Source organism: Nothobranchius furzeri, chromosome 14, assembly GCF_043380555.1.
Source record: "Nothobranchius furzeri strain GRZ-AD chromosome 14, NfurGRZ-RIMD1, whole genome shotgun sequence".
In the NCBI taxonomy this organism is placed as follows: Eukaryota; Metazoa; Chordata; class Actinopteri; order Cyprinodontiformes; family Nothobranchiidae; genus Nothobranchius; species Nothobranchius furzeri.
In genome coordinates, this window is record NC_091754.1 from 60,845,574 (window position 1) to 60,862,725 (window position 17,152).

Genomic DNA, 17,152 nt, shown 5'->3' on the forward strand with positions numbered 1-17,152 from the left:
AGACGACTCTTGTCGTGATTTGGCGGTATATAAATAAATTGAATTGAATTGAATTGATGTTGTTTGACTTAAAAACTAAAAGAAATACAAGTCTTTTTACTTTTTTAATCTGAACAAGCTTGAGTTGTCTAAAGAAAATGTTTTGTTTTGATTTCTTCTTCTTCTACCAGGTTCTTAAAGCACGGTGTCACACTCAGATGAGCTTTGCAACTTGATTCGTAATCTTCGGTGCAGCACACATCTCACAGGTACCATGCCCATGTCAAGCACATTCAGCTTCATCATACGGATCTTTCATTTTACTTCACTTGTTTTTTATATCTGTTCGAGCTGTGAGGAATAAAATGAAAGCAGACGTGTTAGGCAATACAAGTAGTTTATTTTCAAAAAGTACAGATATTCAACGTGTCTTCCATCACAGATGTCAAGTATTGACCACACACACACTCAGATGCTTAGGGTGTATGCACGGGGTGGGGATCGTTTTCATTTGTAATGTTGCTGCAGGTTGCTCCATAAAATAACTTTTTTTACGTAATTTCACCTTTGAGAGACTTGGGGTGGGGGGTGGGGGGGGGGGTTAACCAAGTCACCGTAATAATTTTTTTCAAGTGCAGGGTGGAAATCGTGATGCACGTCAACTTTAAATCTTTATCTTTATCTTTATCCCGAGTGTAATGGAAGTTGGAGCCATTCAAACAGTGATATTTAAAAATGATGCAATCTCTTTTTGGTTGTCTTCCCAGCAGTGAGGTAATTTGGGAAATCCCACACTTGAGTCCAAAAGTTCAAACTTAAATGTGATCAAGGGGCTTCAGACAAATCTAACTTTTGTTTTCCAATTCAGATGTGTTAAATGAGTACTTATACCAGTGGCATAGGGGGTGCTAGGGGGTTTGAGTTGCGCACGCTTTAAAGAGTAACTAAACCCCAAAATAACTTGCTTATAAAATGCATAATTGGGTCTTTAAAACTGCAATCTTTCTGTTTCTGTGCATTTTTGACATGTTAGTGTAAACTTGATTAAATCTACAATCTTGGTCTAAAATCATCTTAGTGCTGCCCCCTGTTGGTTGAATGGTGGCTACTGCATTTTAAATTTGTGACTGACTGGGGCTAGAACCATTTATTGTCATCAGTACAGTGTGATTGTTTAGCTACAATGCTAATGCTAGCTTTTACATCAACAATGACTGCATTATTATTTTTTTACTTTACCTGTTCCTTTTGTCCTAATCTGTAATCATGTTATAGCTAACACCTCGTAAACAGAATCAAAATTTCTTAATGCAAGGCTTCGGTTAAGTATTCGTTCCCTTCAGCCATCACTAGAGTGGTCTACAGCCTTGGCAGACACTTCTGCACTAAGGCTTAAAGTGACTATGTGTAATTCCCCTGACAATAGGGGGCAGTGCATACCTAAATCCTTGCAAGCATGCAGTATTTTTTGTTCCAGTGAGACATTTCCAACGGATGGTCATTAGGATCAAAAATCCCTTAGAGCGCACGTCAGACGCTCTTTCAAGAGGTACATGTGTCAAACAACAACGTTTATGAATGATTAAAGTTTTGTAACCCTTTGTTACAGATAAGTAAATACATTTTGTCATCATGGCCTCCCGTAGAACTAAACACGCCGTCTAATATGACGTCGCCCAGAGACTTACACCTGCTCCCATCTATTTTAGACTCGATTTTTAAGGTTATTTGTTACAAAGCCACTGATGTTTTTCAACTGCTGCGCATCATTTCATGTATTTTCAATATTGTAATGGATGTCTCCAGAGATTAATGGTAAAAACTACACATAGTCTCTTTAATATCAGCCAAAATTGCTGTATGTGGCATGTTTGTGCTCATAACTGTCAAAGCTTTTGAGCTAGCACCTGGCGCTGCGTTCCCGAATGAATAATACAACAACATGCTGCTCGATATCTTGTGTTTCACACACTTGAGCAGCCAATGTGTTGGCGCCTGTAAAAAGACAGTAACAACCAGGCTAGGCCAAGGCTACATGTTAGCCTCATCTACTATTAACCACTTCTATTTAAATGTCAGCTTTTGGACGTGACGTACAGTACTGTGAAAAGGTTTAGGCAGCCACAAGAGAAGCCTGTAAACAAAGAATGTTTTTATGTGCACATCACTGTGTTTATATTTAATATTTGTTCTAATCAGCACTTTACAATGACTTTCTGACAGCAGGGTTACATTTTCATTCTTGATACACACACACCTACACACAAGGTCATCCTCACACATAAAACTACCCAATGGTTGGTTCTTGTCTGTCCACTTAAGGTTATTGCAGAGCTAACGGTCCAACAAATGCATAAAAGCACCCACCGCAGTGGCGCTTTGTGTCGTCAATCACAACAAAAGCAGATTGCTGAGTGCTCAAAAAGCTCTGGGGCTGACGGTTATGTGCACAAACACTCATTCGCTCAGTGTAGCATTCAAAGCATGGAGTCCATCTGCTCATATACACACACACACACACACACACACACCCAAGACTTTGTGTCACACGCTAAAAAGGAAACGCACTGATGCTTTGATGAGTGTGTTCTCTGTGATTTCTGCCGTGTTTTCCTGTGTTGGGAGTTTTGTAAGGGCAATTTTAAAGCAGGGCAATCGGTGCTTATTTTCTTTTGCTTATCAAGCAACTAATTTTACTAATGCCAATTGTTTTAATTGACAACGACTGAGTTGCAACCAACCAGCGTGATTTCCATTCAGCTACTCCACCGGGCAGTTCCGAGTGCCTACCCCTGATCAGGTACTCAGAAAGATCCTGAAAATGGTCGCGTGGTGACACGCACATGTCGGAAAGTTCCTGTAAATTTACCCTGAAGCGCCGATAGGGGTGTAACGCCCAAAAGGGTCAATTTTTCACCATCTGCACTGACCAACAGCGTGACCTTTCATCTACAGAAATAAATCCACTTTCCATTTGGCCTTCCGAACCCAGAAGGTTCTGCAGTGCTTGTTTACATACAATGAAGACAAAAACATTCAAACAAACATTCTCACTCAAGGATCTTGCACTCACTGTGTGAACACCAGACGTCAACATTCTTCACTCTGAATAAGTGAAGACTCCACGATGTTATAGTTATGTTAAATGATCATATGTGATGAATGAATACAAATAATCTGTGCTTAAATCAATGAATTTAAAATGAATATTGTTCTTACAATGATCCATTAATATCACAAATTACTATGTGTTTGATTTAAGAAGTCATTCATTGTTTACACTCATTCACATCACATAAGTATAAAGATTCTTATTCAAAATATTAAGAATTTTGTATCTGAAGGAAGGTGTGGCTTTCTGAGGGATGTTGGTAAATACTCATGAATGTGTCAAATTCTGATTGGCCAAGCTTTGCCAGAAATCATAAAGTAGTTTAATAAACATGACTTACTTCCTGATTAATTCAGTTTCTCGCTGACCCTCGAACCGGCCAAATTGGGAAAGAAGCATTTTTGAAACCATCTTCTCCTTTGACCTCCTGTCAAAGCCTCTCTGCAACGCTGCGGCTGATACCAGACAACCGGCTCTCTAAGAGCCAAGCAAACATCAACCTTAGACGCAAATAAGCTTTCAAGCTTCGTGCCTTCACCTCGAGGTATCTCAGACTGGACGGGTCTTATCGGAGCTATCTGATATCAGAGGTTCACTCCACCGGCAGTGACCATCGACCCCCCGGATCGAACGAGAACCTCCACAACAAGGGTACGTAGACTTGGCTCAACAGATTGCGTCTGATGCTGTTTTTAATAAACAACTCTCTAGAACCATCCATCCATCCATCAATCCATCCATTTTCATCGGCTTATCAGGAGTCGGGTCGCGGGGGCAGAAGCCTAAAGCGAGAGGCAAGGACTTCCCTCTCCCCAGCCACTTGGGCCAGCTCTTCCGGGGGAATCCCAAGGTGTTCCCTGACCAGGTGAGAGACATAGTCCCTCCACCATGTCCTGGGTCTACCTTTAGGTCTCCTCCCGGTTGGACGTGCCCGGAAAACCTCACCAGGGAAGAGTCCAGGAGGCATCCTGATAAGATGCCCGAGCCACCTCAACTGGCTCCTCTCGATGTGGAGGAGCAGCGGGTCTACTCCGAGCCCCTCCAGAATGACCGAGCTTCTCACCCTAATCTCTAAGAGAGAGCCCAGCCACTCATCGGAGAAAACTCATTTCGGCCGCTTGTATCCGCGATCTCGTTCGTTCGGTCACTACCCAGAGCTCATGACCATAGGTGAGGGTAGGAACGTAGATTGACTTGTAAATCGAGAGCTTTGCCTTCTGACTCAGCTCTCACTTCACCACGACAGAACGGTACAACGCCCGCATCACTGCAGATGCAGCACCAATCCGCCTATCGATCTCACACTCCAGTTTTCCCTCATTCGTTTACAAGACCCCGAGATACTTAAACTCCATCATCCCTGACCCGGATTCTACCCTTTTCCGAATCAAGACCATGGTCTCAGATTTAGAGGAGCTGATTCTCATCCCAGCTGCTTCACATTCGGCTGCGAACCGCTCCAGCGAAAGCTGAAGATCACGTTCTGATGAAGCCAACAGGACCACATCATCTGCAAAAAGCAGAGACCTGATCCTCAGGCCACCAAAACGGATTCCCTCCGCACCTTGGCTGCGCCTAGAAATCCTGTCCATACAGGTCATGAACAGAATCGGTAACAAAGGGCAGCCTTGGCAGAGTCCAACTCTCACTGGGAACGAGCCCGACTTACTGCCGGCGATGCAGACCAAGCTCTGACACCGGTCATACAGGGACCTAACAGCCCGTAGCAGAGGGCCTGGTACCCCATACTCCCGGAATAACCCCCACAGGGCCCCCCGAGGGACACGGTCAAACTCCTTCTCCAAATCCACAAAACACATGTAGACTGGTTGGACAAATTCCCACGCACCCTCCAGGATCCTCCTAAGGGTATAGAGCTGGTCCAGTGTTCCACAGCCAGGACAAAAACCACATTGCTCCTCCTGAATCTGAGGTTCAACAATCCGACGGACCCTCCTCTCCAGAACCCCTGAATAGACCTTACCAGGAAGGCTCAGGAGTGTGATCCCCCTGCAGTTGGAACACACCCTGCAGCCCCCCTTTTTAAATAAGGGGACCACCACCCCGGTCTGCCAGTCCAGTGGGACTGCCCCTGATGTCCACACAATATTGCAGAGCTGTGTCAGCCAACACAGCCCCACAACATCCAGAGCCTTAAGGAAATCTGGGCGGATCTCATCCACCCCTGGAGCCTTGCCACAGAGGAGTTTTTTAACCACCTCAGTGACCTCAGCACCAGAGATTTGAGAGGCCAGCCCAAAAGTCCTCAGACTCTGCTTCCTCTCTGGAAGACATGTCGGTGGGATTGAGAAGGTCTTAAAAGTATTCTGCCCACCGATCCACAACGTCCTGAGCAGAGGTCAGCAGCACACCGTCCCCACTATAGATAGTGTTGGTAGCGCACTGCTTTCCCCCCCTGAGGCGCCGGATGGTGGACCAGAATCTCCTCGAAGTCGTACGGAAGTCTTGTTCCATGGTCTCACCGAACTCCTCCCATGCCCGGGTTTTTGCCTTGGCGACCACCCGAGCCGCGTTCCGCTTGGACTGCCGGTACCCGTCAGCTGCCTCTGAACAGCTTGACAGCATCCCTAACCGCCGGTGTCCACCAGTGGGTTCGGTGGTTGCCACCACGACAGGCACTGACGATCCTGCGACCACAGCTCCGGTCGGCCGCCTCAGCAATGGAGGCACGGAACAGGGTGCATTCACCTCCCCCGGAACATTTTGGAAGTTCTGTCGCAGGTGGGAATTGAAGTTCCTTCTGACAGGAGACTGCCAGACGTTCCCAGCAGACCCTCGCAATACGTTTGGGCCTGCCTGGTCTGACCGGCATCCTCCCCCACCATCTGAGCCAACTCACCACCAGGTAGTGGTCAGTTGACAGCTCCGCCCCTCTCTTCACCCGAGTGTCCAAGACATGCGGCCGCAGGTCAGATGAAACAACAACAAAGTTGATCATCATGCTGCGGCCTAAGGTATCCTGGTGCCAAGAGCACATATGGACACCTTTATGTCTGAACATGGTGTTCATTATGGACAATCCACGACTGGCACAGAAGTCCAATAACAAAACACCACTCGAATTCAGATGGGGGGGGGCCCTTGCTCCCAACCACACTTCTCCAGGTCTCACTGTCGTTACCCACGTGAGCGTTAAAGTCCCCCAGCAGAACGAGGGAGTCACCGGAAGGAGCGCTTTCCAGCACCCCCTGCAAGGTCTCAAAAAGGGTGGGCTGTCTGAACTGTAGTTTGGTGCATAAGCACAGACCACAGTCAGAACCCGTCCCCCCACACGTAGGCGGAGGGAGGCTACCCTCTCATTCACCGGGGTAAACCCCAATGTACAGGCACCAAGATGGGGCAACTAGTATGCCCACCCCTGCTCAGCGCCTCTCAGTGGCAGCAACTCCAGAGTGGTAGAAAGTCCAACCCCTCTCAAGGAAACTGGCTCCAGAACCAGAGCCATGTGTTCAGGTGAGTCCGACTATATCTAGTCGGAACCTCTCAACCTCACACACCAACTCAGGCTCCTTCCCCACCAGAGAGGTGAAATTCCATGTGTCAAGAGCCAGCTTCTGTAGCCAAGGATCAGACCGCCAAGGTCCCCGCCCTCGACTACCACCCGTCACACACTACACCCGACCCTTTTGGCCCCTCCCACGAGTGGTGAGCCAGTGGGAAGGGGGACCCACGTTTCCTCTACGGGCTGTGCCCGGCCGGGCACCATGGGTGAAAGCCCGGCTGCCAGGCGCTCGCCATCATGCCCCACCTCCAGGCCTGGCTCCAGAGGGGGGCCCCGGTGACCCACGTCTGAGCGAGGGAACACGGTTTCCATTTATATAATTCATCATTAGAGGTCTTCGGGCTGCTCTTTGTCTGATCCCTCACCTAGGACCTGTTTGCCATGGTTGACCCTACCAGAGGCAGAAAGCCTCAGACAACTTAGCTCCTAGGATCACTGAGACAGTCAAGCCCCTCCACCACGGTAAGGTGAGTTTAGAACCAAACAACAAATTCTTTCACACCCAGATTTCACAATTTCTCTCAGATACAAAGAACGGTTGCTACAACAGCCAGCTTCCATCACAACACCTCATATCTACTACGTCACATCTCATTATTCATAAATTGTCATGTAGTTTAGGAAAAAGAATTCAATTCATTTTATAAACTATTTACTGACTCTGAATTAATACGAAGTGTGTTTATGGTCCCTAACGAAGCAAAGAATCCTGGAATCTCCTGATTAAACATTCAAAGATCAATCTGATTGATATTTCATATTTTTATGGACTATCACATCTTATTGGTCATAATTAATATATTTTAATTGCTACAGTGGAAACTCACTTAGTGTAATGCAGGATTTCATAAAATCTTGTTTGTAAAAACAAAGTTATTTAAAGTGACAGCGTGTATTTTTCCTGGCAATAGGGGGCAGTAGATAACTAAATCGTTGCAAGCAAGCTGTATTTTTGTGTTGAAGTAAGATCTTACCAATGGATGCCCATTAGGGTCAAAAGGGCCCGGGGAGTACAAACTTTAGCAAAATAACTAGCACTTCAGACTCCCTTTCATCCAGGGCAATGAGTGAAGAGGTAAAAATGTTTATTAAAGCCTGTTTTTCAGAGTATTTTGCTTATCCGATGGCGCCATCTAGTGGCTGACAAGCATATCACACAAATAATCTCGGATCGTTTTTTTAAGAAGGCGATTTCACGTTTCTAGTCATAAATGTCCTCCTGTAGCCGACAGAGCTAAAACATGTTGTTTTACAAGTATTATTCTCGTGTCATGTTGTGTTCTCATATGTTTATATTTTAGAGACTTACTTGTCCGTGAAAAGTTCATCAACTCTGCATCCGCCGAGGTTTTCCTTACATTTGAAGCATGTAAGCGGTAGTCTAACGCTATTGGTTAGTTCTGGTCGGCGCTCAGTTTCCCATTGCACGGAGCTCTGCGGGGCAGGGGGCATGCGTAGCAAAAAAAAAAAAATATATATATATATATATATATATATATATATATATATATATATATATATAAAGGACGTATTGCTTATATTATAGCACAGTACATAATGAGACAATCACTTTGACGGATTTCTGAAAGATTATACATAATTTCTGAAAGGGGAAAACTCGGGAAAGCTATTTTAATGATGACATTTTTGTTACCATTTGTTAAAAATCAGTAAATGTGTTTTGTCCTCAAGGGCTCCCATAGAAGAAAACATGGCATCGCCCAGTGACTTGGACCCGCTCCCATATAATTTAGACCAGATTTTTATGGTTATATGTTACCAAGCCACCAATATTTTTCAACAACTGGGCATCATTTAATTCCCCTTCAACAATATTTTGATCGATATTTCCAGAGATTGATGACAAAAACTACACATTGTCACTTTAAGGTACAAGAAATCTACTAAAACTGACCCCACTCGTCCCAGCTTTAAGAAAAAAATAATCTCTGTTTTTCCAAACTGAGGTTGTTCTAAGAGCCATCAGAAACCAACTTCAAAGGATTCAAACTCCTCCCCTAACCCTTTCACACCAATAACAAAAAGGCTTTTGTATGTTATGTATTTGGGGACATGATAGAATGTTTAACTTTTCATTCCAGCATCTCCATCTGCTCTTCAGTTATTATTAGTACAAGAGTAAAACATGTCCTACCAAGTGTTTGACCTGCCTGAATGCGGACGACCATCATTTGGTCTCTCGCATCAGCGCTCAGAACCGCCTGCCAACCAATCAGAACGCAGAACGAGATCACAGCGCAACACCAGCTGGGTATCAGAAAGGTGGTGTGTTTCCTCTCAGCTCTGAGTGAAAATCATAAAAAATGAAACGCAGGATGTGTGACGTCTGTACAGGCGCACGGAAAAACGGTTGGATCCTCTGGTGTCTCCATCGGTAGATGCAGCTCAGAGAACATTAATAACAAATGTGTATTTCAGACAAACTCTCAGACTCGGCTGTTGGGTAAAAGCTTGTCTTATTTATGATCTCCAACTCTTGTTCTGCTCAGAAATACAAACTGCAGCGTGCACACACCGTGCACGGTGTGTGCACGCACCATGCACATGCTTGAATCCGGTGTGTCAGTTGGATAAAGCCTGGAGAAAACAGCTGCACGGAAAATGGTCCTAAAGAGCAATTCATCACCAGCATCTCCAGTGTTTTCTTTCCCACTCTGGAAAGGAGCTCTGACCTTCTACACTTACACACACACACACACACACACACACACACACACACACACACACACACACACACACACACACACACACAGTGTTAGCACATGACCTTTGGGTTTAAAATGCCTGCATGTTTGCCGATGATTTGAGCTGATAAGATGCTGAACACTTGAAGACGTGCACTAATACATCGTAGTGAAATGAGTTCCTGCACCTTGTTCCCGTGGCGACAGCCATCCATCACAGCCTTGCTGTTATTAGTTTTATGTAGGTGTGGATTGTTCTGCTGATGTTACATCATCTCCTCAGTTTTGCTGACCAAAGTTTTCATTATATCCATCCATCCATTTTCTGAACCCACTTTGTCCACGTAGGGTCGCGGGGGGCTGGTGCCTATCTCCAGCGGTCAATGGGCAATCAGGCGGGGTACACCCTGGACAGAGAGCCAGTCCATCGCAGAGTTTTCATTATAGTTTAATAGAAATACGCTTCGGTACTTTCAAACTTTCCTGTTGTTTTTGTGTGAAATCGCTGAAACAGGAACTCACTGTGAAGCTCTACAGTCAGATTTAACGCCTCCTTATTCTTGGTTATGAATTTAGAATTTGAACGCACCCAAAAACAGACAAAAATATCATTAATTGAGCAGAAATAACGACGCCATTGGCCAGCAAACGGGTGGTGAACTAGTTCAGACAGTGGCCCAGATACAAGGAACAGAGAAAGGATGGAGAGATGAGAGGTGGAAGTGAAACCGTGAGAAAGGGGGGAAGAGAGCGGGGTGATGGGTGGGAATGGTGACCTTAGTGATGACATAAGTTAACCACAGAGGAAGCACTGAAAATGTGAACTTCCTCTTGATGGAAAAACCAAATTGTGTTTGTGAAGTTGTTCCTCTTCTCATCACTGTCCCACCTAAAGTGTAGAAGAGGATGGATAACCTACGTTTCTCGTGAGAGGTGGAGAGGAAACAGCAGCGTTAGCAGGGCCATGACAGATTTATAGTAAATTATGTGCAGCGATGCAGTGAGATTAGCAGCTTTAGACCATCATCCAGTCCTGCCCTGTTCAAGATGGCCGCCACAGTCAACAGAACAAGATGAAAATGCTTCTAACTCAGAGGATTCCACAGATATTGAGTCATTTTTCTGTGTGTGAGAGTCATTCACATCACACACTCCAAGCTCTGACATCGAGCATCAAGTCATTTTGGAGATTTGACCGAAACTCCATCAGATGATCAGAATGCATCAAAGGTTTGTTTCGGTGTTCAGAGTTCGTGTGTCTTTGGGTTATTTTGTTCTCGTGTTTTCTGCTTCTTCTCCCTGAGGTTTCCTCGGGTCGTCTCCGGCTTCTGCTTCCTTCTGTGGGTTCTGAGACCGTTGCTGGTACCCAGGCGCTTACATGATCGCTCTGGTTAGCTTCTTCACTTCCCGCCTCCTGCTTACAGGTCCGACATCCTCATCACTAAAGCGTTCAGGATGACTCATCACTTCGACTACATTCCTAACTAGGAACCAGTTTTACAGAACAGTCATGGAATGTAATGAAGTACAATTACTTTGCATTGTACTTGGATACTCCCACTTTTACTTAAGTAACTATAAGTAGTTCATTACTGTACTTAAGTACATTTTTTCTGTATCTGTACTTCATGTAACTAATTTTATTGAGGCCTACTTTTTACTTTGCTTTGTCCGACCCCCACCTGTACTCTACTACCACGCCGTACTGGAGTTGCAAAGGTAATTTTATTAGCCCCTCCCCCTTGGTTCCACAGAACACTTCTACACACACACCACACACGGTAAATGGTAAATGGCCTGTATTTGTGTAGCGCCTTTAGGGTTCTACAACCCCCCAAGGCTCTTCACAACACAATCAGTCATTCACACATCCATACGCTGGTGGGGATGAGCTACAGTGTAGCCACAGCTGCCCTGGGGCTCTCTGACAGAGGTGAGGCTGACAACCACTGACCACCACCAGCAGGCACGGTGCGTTAAGTGTCTTGCCCAAGGACACAACAGCAGCATTCTCTGGTCGGAGCCGGGATCGAACCTGCAACCTTCCAATTAGAACCTGCTCTACCTCCTGAGCTAGTGCTGTTGCTTATTTAAAGCTTCTTTCCGGAGTGTTTCTCTTATCCGATGGCACCATCTAGTGGCTGACGAGCGTATCACACAAAAACGCCATTCCTTTGTTTTATTTAAGATGGCGACTTCACGTTTCTGTTCATAAATGTGCTTCTGTAGCCGACAAACGGAGCTAAAACACGTTGTTTTACGAGTATTATTCTCATGTCGTGTGTTTTCATATATTTATATTTTAGAGACTTGCTTGTCGATGAAAAGTTCATCAACTCTGCGTCAGCCGAGGTATTCCTTAAATGTGAAGCGTCTAAGCGGTAGTCTAACGCTATTGGTTAGTTCTGGTCGGTGCTCGGTTTCCTATTGCACAGAGGCAGGGGGCGTGCTTAGCAAAGAAAAAAAAGATGTATTGCTTATATTTGATCACAGTACATGATAAGATAATCACTTTTACGGATTTCTGACAAATCATACATCGTTTCTGAAAGAGGAAAACTCCGGAAAGCAGCTTTAACTGTTAGATGAAGACTTTTGCTTTTCTACTTTTGAGTACTTTTGAAAGTGCATACTTTAATACTTTTACTTAAATCATTATCTTCTTGGATACTTCCACTTTTCCATAGGTTATTTTCTTCACCTGTTCATCTGCACTTTTACTCAAGTAAAAAAAAAATCAAGTACTCCTCCCATTACTGGTGCAGGTAGAATAAAACTCCTTTTAAAAACATTACTTTCATTTGCATTTCCTACTTAATTTTTATTGGACAAACATCGACTTTCAATAGTAAAATACTAATTTAGCTTTACATACTTGCCTTTCTTTTATTAGGCTACATTGCACAGATAGTCTCTTCTATAATGACGTTACTACTACTACTACTACTATTATTATTATTATTGGTTTTATTATTATTATTATTATTATTTAAAAAAAAATTTTATTATTATTATTATAAATATTATTATTAATATTATTTTATTGTTATTATTATTATTATTAAATTCTTATTATTGTTATTATATATTTTTTGTATATTTGTATGCTTTCACTGAAGTGCCAGAATCAATCCATGCTTCTAAGGCAGTTTCAGGGTTAGTTTATGGAAAGCGTCCTTCTGATGATGTGGGCACTTCCGAGAAGAACAATCTTCTGGATTTCTTGGACTGTTGGGTTTCCAGGAATCTGTTTTGTTCTCTTTTCCAGTCCCTTCTTGATGAGGCCAAGTGCACCCACTACGACGGGTATTGTTGCTGTCTTCATCCCCCACATTCTTGTGACTTCTATTTCCAGATCCTTGTACTTTGATAGCTTTTCAAGCTCCTTGGTGGTGACATTTTTTTCAGATGGGATGGTCATATCAATCATGAGGCAGGTCTTCTCTTCTTTGTTTTTGATGACTATGTCTGGTCTGTTGGCCATGATTTCTCTGTCTGTGTTGATTGGCATGTCCCACAACACTGCGATGTTGTTGTTTTCAGTCACTGTTGGTGGTTGGTGTTCATACCACTTATCTGCAGCTGGTAGATGGAAATGTTTGCAAATCTTCCAGTGGATATAGCTTGCTGCCCTGTCATGTCTGTGGATGTACTCAGTTCTGGCTAGAGTGGGGCAGCCTGAGACAATGTGGTCAATGGTTTCTTCATATTGGCTGCACATTCTACACATGGGGTCTGTTCCGTCTTTAATGATCTTGTGGTGGTATGATCTCGTTGACAGGCTCTGGTCTTGTGCTGCTATCAACAATCCTTCAGTTTCTGCCTTCAGTCCTGCACTGCGTAGCCACTGATGAGTATGATCTTGTTCTACATCTGCTTTTTTTACTCTCAAGGGGTATTGTCCATGCATTGGTTTTTCCTCCCATGTTTCTCTCATCCTTTTTTGTGCCCATTTCTTTGCCTCCCTTCTGGTCCTCTTGGCAAAGCTTGTCACTGTTTCTTTCTCTATTCTTGCCACCTCTGGGATGTTTAGTTCCTGTGCATATCTTATAGCTTCTTTTGTAACAGAGTAGAGCTTCTTTCGAGCTTCATGTTGACAAACGAGGATCAGTAGGGCATCGTCTGTTGTTTCAAGGTAGGTTTTCAATGCCATTGTTGTTGTTTTGTAAGCCATCTCAAGTTGTGTAAGTCCTCTGCCTCCAATCTGTCTTGGTAGATACATTCTTTCAACATCCGCTTTTGGGTGGTGCATTCTTTCAGAAGTCAGCAATTTTCTGGTCTTGGTGTCTAGTTTCTTTACTTCTTTAAGTTGCCAGTTGATGATATTAAAACTGTATGTAACCGTTGGAACAGCTAAAATGTTGATGGCTTTGATCTTATTTGCAGCATTGAGTTCACTCTTGATAACAAGCCTAACTCTTCTGTAGTACTCTTTTTTTACTTTTTCTTTCATGGTAGCATGTTGTATTCCATCTCCTTCATTAACCCCAAGATATTTGTATGTATCCTCTTGATTGAGCTCCATTATGACAGTCTCTTGGTCCAATTGTATGTTTGATGTTGATGTGAGTTTTCCTTTTTTGAATGTAACCTTTGCACATTTGTCAAGTCCAAATTGCATGCAGATGTCATCACTGAAGAGCTTGACTATTTGCAGTAGTCCCTCTTGTTGGTTATCATTTTTGGCATAGGTCTTCAGATCATCCATGTAAAAAGGTGGTTGATCTTCTTGCCTTGAACCTCATAGCCATGTTCACTGTTGTTTAGCATGGTGCTGAGTGGGGCTAGACATAGACAGAAAAGGAGAGGTGATAGTGAGTCTCCTTGAAAGATACCACACCTCACTTTTATTGGTCTTGTCTTGATGGATCTTTCGTCATAAGTGAGCATCATAGTGGTCCTCCATGATTCCATACTTGTCTTCATGAAGGTAATGAGAGTTGGTGAGATTCTATGAAGTTCCATTACTTTGATGATCCATGAGTGTGGTACGCTGTCGAAGGCTTTCCTGTAGTCTATCCATGCTGTACTCAGGTTTTTCTTCTTCCCCTTGCTGTCTTCCAGTATCATCTTGTTGATCAGGAGTTGGTCTTTGCTTCCATAACTACCTCTCTTACAGCCTTTTTGTTCTGGTGGTAGCATGTTGTTGTTGTCGAGGAAGGTGTATGTTCTCTCTGTGATAATACTTGTGAGAATCTTGTACATCGTTGGTAAGCATGTGATTGGTCTGTAATTCTTAGGGTTTTTTGTGTCATTGGTCTTGGGTAGCAGATATGTTAGACCCTGTGTTAGCCAGGTTGGGCTCTTTATTGGTGTTTTAATAATTTCTGTGTATTCTCTTGCAAGATCTTCATGTATGACTTCAAGATGTTTAAGCCAGAAGTTATGTACTTTGTCTTCTCCAGGTGACTTCCAATTATTTGCTTTCTTTAGTGCCAGTATTACTTCTGTCTTGCTGATGTTTGTCCACTCCTGTACTGGTCGGCTCTTCAATCTTCCTGCTTCTTCTTTGATCCATTGTGCTGTCTCATTGTGGTTTTTCTGTTTTTCCCAAACATTGCTCCAGAACTCTTCTACTTTTTCCAGAGATGGTAGTTCTTTGATTTCTATCTGTTTCTTGTCAAGTTCTCTGTAGAACTTCTTTGGGTCAACTTTAAAAACATGGTTGTGTCTGAAGTGCTTACTTCTCTTTTCATATCTTCTGATTCTTTGTGCCTTTGCCTGTATCTGTTGTTTGAGCTTTTCTTTTGCTTCCACAATGTCAGTTGTGTCCTGGATGTCATACCTCTTCTTCATTTGCCTCTTTTTTCTTTTATTAGTAATGTTACCTTTTTCCATTTCTGTGAGTAGAGAGAGATTTTTTCTGTTCTTGAGAATGTCCTTCTCGATGTCTGTCTTCCATTTGGGCTGTTTTCTTTTTCCTTGTTTTTTTATTTTCTTGGCACAACTCAGATCTGTGATTACTGTAGCTGCTGCATAACATATTTCATTAATTGATGTGAGGTCCATTGGTTTAGAGTAGTCTTGTTTGATGTTTTGTATTGCTCTGTTGGCTAGGCTGATGAGGTTCTTGATATTTTTGTTGCTATATATCTTAGGCAGCTTGTCTCGATTCTCCAGCCCTTGGTGTTTTACTTCCATCCATTTCTGGAGTATGCTATCTCGGACTTTTTCAACGTCTGTGTGTTCTTCATATGTTCTGTTGGTACCCAGTTCAGTCATTCCATCTACTTCTTGCTGCTGAGGTTGGTCTTCTTCATTCCTGATTTTATCTTCCTGTTCTTCAGGTCTGCCGTCTTCCACTGTGTTTTCATTTCCTTCTACAGTATGTCTGACCTTTCTCCTGATAGCTTCCACCTCTGCATCTGTAAGTCTTTTCTGTTTGATGATGTCCCTTCTTACATTGGACAGTTTGTTGGGGTCCATGTTGGGTCTTGATGTGGGGTTTGCATTTCTCCATAGAGTAAAGGTTTGTTTAGTGTTGCTCTCTCCTGATGGTTTTAGTTGAGCTGTGATGTACGCTTCCATAACTTGTTTATACTCCTCCCTTGTCCATTTCTTCCTTTTACTTTCATTTTCATTTGTGGTAAGTTTTACATCATGGGCGGCTGGTTGAAGGAACACTTCGGATAGCTGGTCCACAGATGCCTGGGGGTGGGTGGCGTTTGTTCCAGTAGCACACTTTTCGCCATCAGCCTGGTCCCCTGCTGACTGACGCGCTCCTTGTTGACCCGCGCGACGAGCGATGCGGTATGATTTTCTGATTGTTTGACTCATCATAGTGAAATGTTGTCAGAGCCCCATTAGCCGAGACATGACTGGCTTGTCATGCCTACGTTGCCCGTCCTGCACCACATGGAGGTGGGGGTTGAACTTTGCAGGACTTATTGTTATTATTATTATTATTATTATTATTATTATTATTATTATTATTATTTAAATTCTTATTATTGTTATTATTATTATAAATATCATTATTATTGCTATTATTATTATTATTAAATTATTATTATTATTATTATTATTAACATTATTATTATTATTAGTTTTTTACTATTATAACAACTTTGCTGCTTCCAGACTTCATAACAAACTGATTATTCAGACTGCAGTGAACCGAAGTGCGCTACACCCAAAGCTCTTGCTTATTACATGATGTATCATTTAGAAGCTACAAACTGTGAATAATTAAAAACTGAGAGCATTTAGCTTCTACTTTGTTACATCTTGATCAAATGAAGGACATGTTTGTCTCTGAATGCACACACCTTCAGGTCCCGACCACCCACAAGAAGAAACAGCAATAATGGAGAAGGAAAAAGGGCCGGAGCGTTTGTGGCTTTTGACCAAACAGAAAGCAGCAGAGACAGGAAGTGGGTCCACGTGAGAGCAGGAGGCTTTATGTTTTGGTTTGTTATTTAATTTCGGCTAAACACAATTCATTCTAAACATAACAGCATTATTTTTAATGTGTTTCTGTTTAAACAATTAAACCCATACATCACTCCCTGAACAGCCCCAGTTCAGCGAAACAGCATTTTCTTCCCTAAAGATTGATGAGCTAACTGCCAGGTGCCACCAGCCAATCCCAAAGAGTTGTGCTGTTATCTTACAACTGCTTCAATCTTCTAAATTTCACGAAAATGGTAGGAAATGTCTTTCTAGCTAGCGCTGACGCTAATTTTTACTGTAAACAAACTGAGACGTGACCCTGGATGTGAGCCCTGAGGCACCAGGAAGCTACTTCATACTGCTGCTGGTGATGTCCATGCTGGGTAAAGAAATGTGAAGTGAGAAACGGATGAAGGTTTGTAAAATATTGTTAGCATGACC

At 43.2% G+C, this 17,152-nt stretch overlaps 1 protein-coding gene across 1 annotated transcript in view; it reads left to right on the plus strand.

The window, feature by feature from the left end:
• The first annotated feature begins 10,525 nt into the window (after window positions 1–10,525).
• badb (BCL2 associated agonist of cell death b) overlaps window positions 10,526–17,152 on the plus strand; it is a 21,616-nt gene continuing 14,989 nt past the window's right edge. The window contains exon 1 of the mRNA XM_070544278.1: window positions 10,526–10,549. The gene's annotated coding sequence lies outside the window, so the exon portion shown is untranslated. The remainder of the gene's footprint in view (window positions 10,550–17,152) is intronic.